This window comes from Patella vulgata, chromosome 6, assembly GCF_932274485.2.
Source record: "Patella vulgata chromosome 6, xgPatVulg1.2, whole genome shotgun sequence".
Lineage (NCBI taxonomy): Eukaryota > Metazoa > Mollusca > Gastropoda > Patellidae > Patella > Patella vulgata.
The window spans coordinates 68,488,709-68,498,253 of NC_065884.2; positions in this window are offsets into that span (position 1 = coordinate 68,488,709).

Sequence of the window (9,545 nt, forward strand, 5' to 3'; positions counted from 1 at the left end):
CTTACTCACTGATCCACCGTTACTCCATTACAGTACAAAAAACTAACGTATTCTTCGTTCATTAACAGAACCCACCTTGAAAATAAAGTAAACAATACATTGAACGGGTCGAAATTAAATCATTGTGCTTCATCTGAAAGCGTATGACATGTAAACGTTATAGCGGACACCTAATTAAATTTACGTAATTTATAACAGGCTGCCTGATATATTTTCCCTTCTAAAATATGGCCCCGAGTTCACAAAGCGTTCTCAGGCTTAAAGTAGCTAAGTCTCTAACTCAAGGGGGGTTGGATGGCTGAATGGTTAGCGTGCGCGCTGTATCATAAAGCCTGTCATTGAGTCGACTGGCGTGGTTTCGAATCCCCGGTTGTACGTGACAAGGAGTAGGGTCGCCTGTCCAACCTCGTGGGTTTTCTCAGGGTCCTCCAGTTTCCTCCCACTGCTGAAGATCCCTAAGACCAAGCAAGAATTATTGAAATAAAATTGAACCATATGTTAGTCCCGATATGACCTAGTTGTGTCGAGTGGACGTTAAACCCCATTTCTCTCTCTCTCTCTAACTCAATATCATCCAAAATCTTCGACATTGAAAACACGATTTATTTGTCCGTTAAAATCAACATTGATGTTGTGATCTTACCGGGAAAAGATGGCCTTAATATTTAAGACAAAATAAACATTTTACAATTGGTACACGAATCGTGTACCATAATGAGTTTCAGCGCTATTTGTAATAAGGGACTCGAAAAACGAGGCTAGGGATATTCCACAAGTCATGTCAAACGGTGACGCTATATTTTTATCTGGAGAGCAAGCCCAATAAATAATATCGGCGTAGACTGGAATAACCAGACGCTAGAGATTGAAATTCGATTGAGAATACTGGCGTATTTCGCCGAACCTAACTGATTAGAAATTACAGTAAAAACAGAAACGATTGAATGTAAATCAATTTATATACATTCATATTACATTATTGTATACGTTGTGACCCATTTGTGTCAATTTCTAGGTCCCAAATATTAGCGATTTAGCTCATTTAAGTTAAGACTTTACTCAACTTTCAAAGACTGCTTTTGAGAAATGTCTTTGATCCAGAAACACACAACTTTGCACATCGTTTCTTATGGATGTATTTGATGCATTAAAAGAACGTGAGTTTTATTATGGGCTATATTATTTTATTAAAATAAGGTGAACGTGACAAGGAGTAGGGTCGCCTGTCCAATGTCGTGGGTTTTCTCCGGGTTCTTCGGTTTCCTGACACTGTTAAATAATCGTACGTGCAAGCGAATTAATGAAAAAAAAGAACAATATATTAGTTCCGAAATAACCTAGTTTGGTTCGGGTAGACGTTAAAATCTCTCTCTCTCTCTCTCTCTCTCTCTCTCTCTCTCTCTCTCTCTCGGTTCCCCCGGATTTCTAACGCTGCTAAATACTCCTACGTGCAAGCGAATTAATGAAAAACAAATTGAACCATATGTTTGTTCCGAAATGACCTAGTTTAGGTCAAGTGGCGTGGTCTCGATTCCCCGCTTGCACGTGTATGTGACACGTAGGGTCTCCATTCCAACCTGGTGGGTTTTCCTGAAATGACCTAATTTGTGTTGAGTGGACCTTAACCCCCTCCCCTCTCTCTCTCTCTCTCTCTCTCTCTCTCCAATAATAAAGATGACGACCAACACTGATTGTGTAATAATTAGCTGTAATTGTATCACCCGAAGCATACCAAGTTTAACAATAGCTTCTATCCTTTAATCAAATAAAAACCGAGAATGTATTCTTATACGCGATTAGTTTTACTGTGAATACTCGAGTAAACCTTTTAATTTCCCACAGATTAAAGCCGGATTAATAAAGCCATTACCACTGGTTAATAAAGGAACGGCTTAATCCGAATGTATTGCCTCTGGTAGCTATAGTTTAGAAAATTACTGATTTTCACCCCGATTTTAACAGATTGCAAGAAATCTTTACAAAGTCATTGGCGATTGTTTCATTGTTTATGTTGAAAACATAACATCCATTGTATAGCCACTGCCATGGTGAAAAGGTGTAATTAATTAGGTTGTGTAATGGTTATTTGTTTATCATTTTAGTCTTTAGAAAAATAGAAATAAAGATTCTAGGTTATTTCTCTTTTTTAGATAAACTTTAATTAGGGTAACAAGACAAATTCTCTTTCTTTATGATCAACTAACAGGAGAAATTCTCTTTTCTTTTCTCATATAAATCAGTGTAGAGAGAGAGAGAGAGAGAGAAATGGGGTTTAACGTCAACTCGACACAAAATAGGTCATTTCGGGACTAACATATGCAGAGGCCAGGGGAAGAACGATCTAAGTCACATTTTTGTCTTTTCGCATAAAGGCAAAACAGACTTTTGGACGAGAATGCTTTAAATGTTATCTAAATTATTAGTTAGACATTAATTAACTTATCAGGGCCATAATCAACTCTGGGTGCCATCGTTAGCCTACGATATTTAATGGATTTGAATACGATTTGTGATGGCTGGATAATCGAGACTTTGTTTATAATGCTGATCGGGGCTAACCTAAAATTGAATCGCTAATATCTCGCTTCAGAAGTGTAAAAATTTGACTGACCCTATTCAGCATATTCTGTTTTCATTATCTGTTTTGAAGAGCTCTTTATCTAATCTAACATAATCCCCCTTTAAGTGACGTGCAGAGGTTTGATGACGTCAGGGCCGCCTTGTTGATCGGATGCCACCAAGATTTAAGTATAGAAATGAAATGAAATGGGATTTGACGTCCTACTGTTCTGCTCCGACTGGGCTAAAGAAGACGGGCATACACCATACAGTGTGTTATGAAGGGAAATTTTGCCCGGGCAGTGGCACTATGGCCTACTCTTATATCAAATTCAACAAGCCAAGGGATATTTTACGTGAACGCCAACGTGTACAAGGGACCTCGGTTTTTCGTCCCATACGAGCGACTAGACTACTGTTCTTGCCAGGCCCTCCGTCCTGCACCACTGACATGGGGAAACCTCGCCCGAAAATCCCGGGGGGATCACGTGGCTAAGTGGGTAAGACGCTGGGTAGCTAGCCTGGAGGTCGGGTGATCGATCCCTGCATTGGCCGAGAAAGTTCATCCAGATTTTCCGGCGTGGTTTCCCCTTGTCAGTGATGCAGGACGGAGGGCCTGACAAGGACAGCTGTCTAGTCGTTTGGATTGTACGAAAAACCGAGGTCCCGTGTACATATTGGCGTGCACGTAAAAGTTCCCTTGGCAGTTGGAATTCGATATAAGAGTAGGCCGTAGCGCCGCTGCCCGGGCAAAATTTCCCTCATAGCACACTGTATGGCGTATGCCCGTCTTCATTAGCCCGGTTTAGGAGTAGAACAGTAGGACGTTAAACCCCATTTCATGCATTCATTCATTCATTCCGAAAATCTCGATGAACTTTCAAGTATAGATCCTGGTATGGAGAAAGGAAGACGTTTTAACTCCGTAAAAACACATGAAGTAAACTTGTTTTTTTTTTTAAGATTAAAGGAGCTAAATCGGTAATATTTGGGACCTAGAAATTGACAAAAAAGGGTCGCAACGCATATGACTTGGCATGACTTGTGTAATATGTCTAGCCCTGTTCTTTGAGTCCCCTGTTCCAAATGGCTCTGAAACGCATTATATGGTACACGAGTCGTGTACCAATGGTAAAATATTTATTTTGTCTTGAATATTGGATATCAGAAGCCCACCTTTTCCCTGTAAGATCACAAGACCAATGTTGATTTGAATTGACAAATAATTCGTGTTTTCAATGTCGAAGATTTTTGATGATATTGAGTTAGAGACTTAGCTACTTTAAGTAAGGCAACATGTACCCGAAAGTTAACAAAAAAAATAATTTTAATTTCAATCTTTGATTGAATACCCCTTGAAATGGATGCCGGAACCGTCATCCCCTCTGTCCCCCTCTCCGCATGACACTGTCTCCCAATAGCTACGGCACTGACAAAGAAGCCTTCTTTTGTCAACATAATTTCGGAACTAGGGACCTTGCATTCTAGTCTCGGACATCCAGAACCTCCTAATGTTTAACTTTCGTAGAATATTCGTCTGATTGAATGATAGGGACTTCTTACATTCACAGTCTGTGGTATTTACGTATATACATATGACTATCTTGTGTTGTTATTATTTAGCTGTTTGACCTTTCTCTGACCCCTCGTTTTGTGACCACGAGGACACGGTGAGGTCACATATCAATAAACAAATAATTTACTTATAAACATGTACACGGGGCATGCCTGTGTCGAATTATTGTTTACTTCAAGATCCTATGGGTTCGATAACGGTGAGGAGGGACTGTCGGGGTAATTCATAACTTTAAAAGTTGTAATGTGTATACTTTCAAAGGGTGAGGGGCTGAAGGGGTGGGAGGGGGTGCATCTTTACGAATACAATACGCTCATCTACATGTCATGCAAGGTAGCTTTTGTGAAGTTAAGAAAAATGAAATGGGGTTTAACGTCCTACTGTTCTGCTCCGAACTGGGCTAATGAAGACGGGTATACGCCATACAATGTGCTATGAGGGAAATTTTGCCCGGGCAGCGGCACCATCGCCTACTCTTATATCGAATTCCAACTGCCAAGGGATCTTTTACGTGCATTCCAATGTATACACGGGACCTCGGTTTTTCGTCTCATCCGAAGGACTAGACAGCTGTTCTTGTCAGGCCCTCCGTTCTGCATCAACGACAAGGGAAAACCCACGTCGGAAAAGAAGTTAAGAAAAAGAAACGGGTCTAATATACATCGGACTATAATTCCTCAATGAATGACAAGAAACGACTTTAGAAAACGTCGATCAGTCAAAGTTTTCTGATTTTATCGCAAATACATGACACTTAGTTGCCCGAAGAATAGTCTAAAAGGAGAATATATATGACAGGTTTGATATTTGAATTCACATTTGAATGAATTCCCTGATAGTATACAGTTATCTGCTGCACTACTGAGCAGGTATATATATAATTAATTCACTGATAATTGTTGTCATAACAGTTCCAGTTGAATGACTTTAGTAGATATTGTTTTATTGTATTTAATCAACTATTGGTTGTCGTTTAATGATGTAATAAATATAATATTTAAACCAACATCACTCAGGGTTATAACATCCTCGGAGATGCACAGCTTGTTATCTGTTTGACATTAAAAATAACTATAAATTTCTACAGTCTAGCAAATTTATTATCCATATTTTCAATGCACACTGATCAGTAGTGAATATTCGCTAGGCCGCTACAACCACTGATAAGGATGACATCGATACGACTTAATGAGCCAAAAATATTAACTTTTTTCCTCCGACAAATTAAATTCTAAAACATTTTTTATGTATTAGAAAAATAAATAAAGACGTTTGAAGTATTTGTACGTAAGAATTATGTCATATTTAGTGTGAATGAGTATTAAAATGAGTAAAAGGCAGCATTCTGTCCCATTCAGTAACGTCTTATGTAAACAATGCACGCGCCATTGAGCAAATGATTGACGTCGCGTGATGTGACGTCACGTGTTGAAGGCAGTCTTCTTTTACAGAGATATTAGAAGACTTTCGTAATCATCTGTGAAAAAGATTGGATACAATGGTGTACCAGTCATACTAATCAACGACAAACACCTTTTCTAAATATAGCACGCGCAAACCATTCGGGCATCAAGCCCCCCTATAAAACTCAGAAACAACGATCAATGTGTGATATGTAATTCATATCATATTTGTAGTTTAACCGAATGGTGGGGGGGGGGATGTGTGCGAATGGTTAACGCGTGTGCGTTGGATCACAAGGTTTGTCATTGAGTCAAGTTGCGTGGTTTCGATTGCCCAGTTGTAAGTGACAAGGACTAAGGTCGCCTGTCTAATCTCGTGGGTTTTCTCCCACTGATGAAGACCCCTATGCGCAAGCGAATAAGCGAATTATTGAAATAAAATTGAACCACATCATCCAGGACTCGTCAATGATAACAACTCTTCCAGATCCTAGTGTAGTAAAGACAAGTAAAACGAAATTTTGAACTATAAAAACGGAACGAAATAGGATCTGTGTTTTAATCAGATTGTCTAATGTAGTACCATGGGTCTTTTGTCAGACGTACTAAAACCGGTCGCCACATCCTACGTATGACCCATGCATTCTTTTCTTACTACATATCTTGGTAGCCTTATGATCGTCTAGTATTTTTAATAGTCTTCTTTGGTTTCCTTTTCACGTTGTGTATTTTCTTCTTCTTATCTAAGTACATAGCTTAAACATGCATTATGCAAGAGCAAAATCTGCTTATTACAAGTCTTTCTTTAGGCTTGAAATGTTATCTAAATTATCAATTAGACATTAATTAACTTATCCAGACCATAATAAACTCTCGATGTCAAGGCTAGCCTTCGATGTTGGCTGGATTAGATTCATATATGCCGCTAACGGCCGTTGATAATTAAATCAATAAAACTGGATAATCGAGACTAAGCTGTTTATATTAATGATTTTAGTAATGATGACCGAGACTATGCCAAAATTTCACCCGCTTCTTTCTCGGCTCATAGTGGATCAATTTGACTGAAATTTTCAGCAAATTACCTTTACACTATCTAGTTTTTAACTATTATAGCGAGAACTGCCATCTCGTTATCTTATCTCCCATAATGTATCTTTAAGACGTTTGTCTACTCTGTAGTTAAGACGTTTGTCTTACCAGGAATAACAATGCAACAGTTCGTTTTTACATTTTATATATCAAACTGGATACATATGGTACAATGCATAATAGATTACAATAAAGTCATTCTCTCAAACCCAATCAACCCAGACTGGCTGGGGCGAGTCTGCTGATAGTAATTGCTACATCATATGGTCTATGAACTCAGATGGTAATCTCTCCGGAATGCAATGAAATCTGAACTAAAATGCTTGTCAGGATCTCTTTTATAGGACCCATATGGACATCACGCACAGATCAGGCTATTCATGACCCTGAATCTGTGCAATTACTGATATGATTGGTTACTTAAGTCAAAAGATGCATTTAGTAAATTTCCAATCACGTGTTAAACGTGATATTCTGATTCCGACGGAATTAGTTATGTTTACCAAATTATAACTCTTTTTATGTTTAAATCCGACACTTATTATTTGAGTGCATGATCACTTCTCTGCCAAAATAAAACCCAATAATTTGTTAAAGATACAATATAATCCTATAATTAATTTAAAGAGCAAAAATTCTGCCAATAGTCTTACACTAATACCATTTCTTCATTTATAGTCTAAAGTACTAAACAGCTAAAAAAAAAAAAAAAAAAAAAAACCCAAGTCAGTACGATTTCAAAATCTGAGAGGCACTTTAATCAAATCATTCTAGAAAACAACTTCCTAAATGGATCAAAGCAATTTTTTGTGAACAGTTTGTTGACACATTAGTGATTAATACATCACAATTCCAAGACATTACGAGAAGGTTTAGAGTCTGTACATAGTCTATACATCAGAATCTGGTGTGTTCACCGCGAGTGTCAATAACAGCAGCACAGCGTCTGTACATGGAGTGGACCAGACGATTGATGAACGCCATTGGCACCTGGAACCACGCTCTCAGAAAAGCCTAGCGCAATCCATCGGCTGTGTACGACGTTATTAAGTCTCCTCTGAAATTCATCCCAAAGATGTTCAATCGGGTTTAAGTCCGGACTAAGGGCTGGCCAGTGCATAACGTTGACAATCATGCTGGAAAGCGTTGTTTCGATGACGCGCGAAATGTGGTATGACGTGGGGTCTCAGAGCTTAGTCGATGTAGCGCACTGCTGTGATGCCGACCGCCTCCTCTACCTGGACCAAGATTTTGGAACACCACAGGACCCACTCTCTGGTTCAGGCCGATTCCACCCCAAACCCAGTGCCGGATTAACCTTGTGGGGGGCCCGGGACATACCAGCTGTGCGGGGGCCCCATTGTTGTTTGTTCAAATTGTTCGTACTGACCGCGGATCGTACTAGTATGTACTACGCAAACTTGAGTGCCTGGGATGTTTTCCTCCAGGATTTTTTTTTTTAAATTAGGATTAATTTCAGTGCATATGGGCCCCCGAAAATCTGTTGGTCTACCAGTTCGGGGGCGATCATCCGTGGTGTTGGTGGCCCGAAAGCGTTGCTGAAGCCTTTAGATGGTCCGAACATTGACCAGGAAGGGATTGGCAACGGCTTGGGCAGTGTGGCCAGCCCAGCGCCGAGTCTTCCAAGCGCCTGGTAACTCTGAGCTGTCGTGAGTCATGGCATGCCGCTGGCGTTGTAGTGTGAATGATTCAACCAGGTATGGGGTGCATTTTATAGGGCTGGTCCCGGTGAACAGCATGTGAAGCATGAGTTACATGAAAATCATGGAGAACACATTACCATCTCAGAAGTCAGGTTGCGTTTTTGAGAACATTTCCTGGGTTCAATTCTGTGTTTGGGAAGGAGTCTTTTTGCTCAGGTAAAATTGGAGATGTGGTCACAAATATACAATAAAAACATTTGGCAAGTTTTATGCAATGCGTCTATTCAGAGTAACATACCAACCTGACGTTCCTTTTGACGCTTAGTATATGACTCGATTGAAGAAAGCGTTTTCATCGTGAAACAAAACACGGGCCGCAACAGTGGATCTCGGGGTCAGGGATTTGAAGAAAATGCCGCAACTGGTCAAAGAGCAGATAAGCGAGTATGCTGAGATTAGATTCAAATATAGCAGTGACTCGACGACCGGAAAGGAATATCACTTGTTCGACCGAATCACAACATGGTCCGAGAAGAAAATATAACACATGTATACTCTGATCTGAGAGAGAGAGAGAGAGAGAGAGAGAGAGAGAGAGAGAGAAATGGGTTTTAACGTCCACTCGACACAAACTAGGTCATTTCGGGACTAACATATGGTTTAATTTTATTTCAATAATTCGCTTGCCCATAGGGGTCTTTAGCAGTGGGAGGAAACCGGAGGACCCGGAGAAAACCCACGAGGTTGGACAGACGACCCTACTCCTTGTCACGTACAACCGGGGATTCGAAACCACGCCAGTCGACTCAATGATACTCTGATCTGATCCGTACGTTATAAGTAGAATATACTGTGTATTTATATATTTTTAGAAAGTTTTTCTGATTGATTATTAAGAATCTGATTAAAACACAGATCCTATTTCGTTTCGTTTTTTATAGTTCAAAATTTCGTTTTATTTGTCTGTAATACAGCTTCATGTAGTGTAGGCCATTGAAAGTATAAAAAAAAACGAAACGAAATAGGATCTGTGTTTTAATCAGATTGGATTATTATTGCAGGTCTTTTTTTAGGCCTGAAATGTTATCTAAATTATTAATTAGACATTAATTAACTTATCCAGACCATAATCAACTTTTGATGTCATCGCTAGCCTGCGATATTTACTGGATTATGATCCGATTTGCTACTCAACTTTCATTCGTGATTTAATCATGAAATGGATAATTGAGACTATGTTTTTTTTATCGG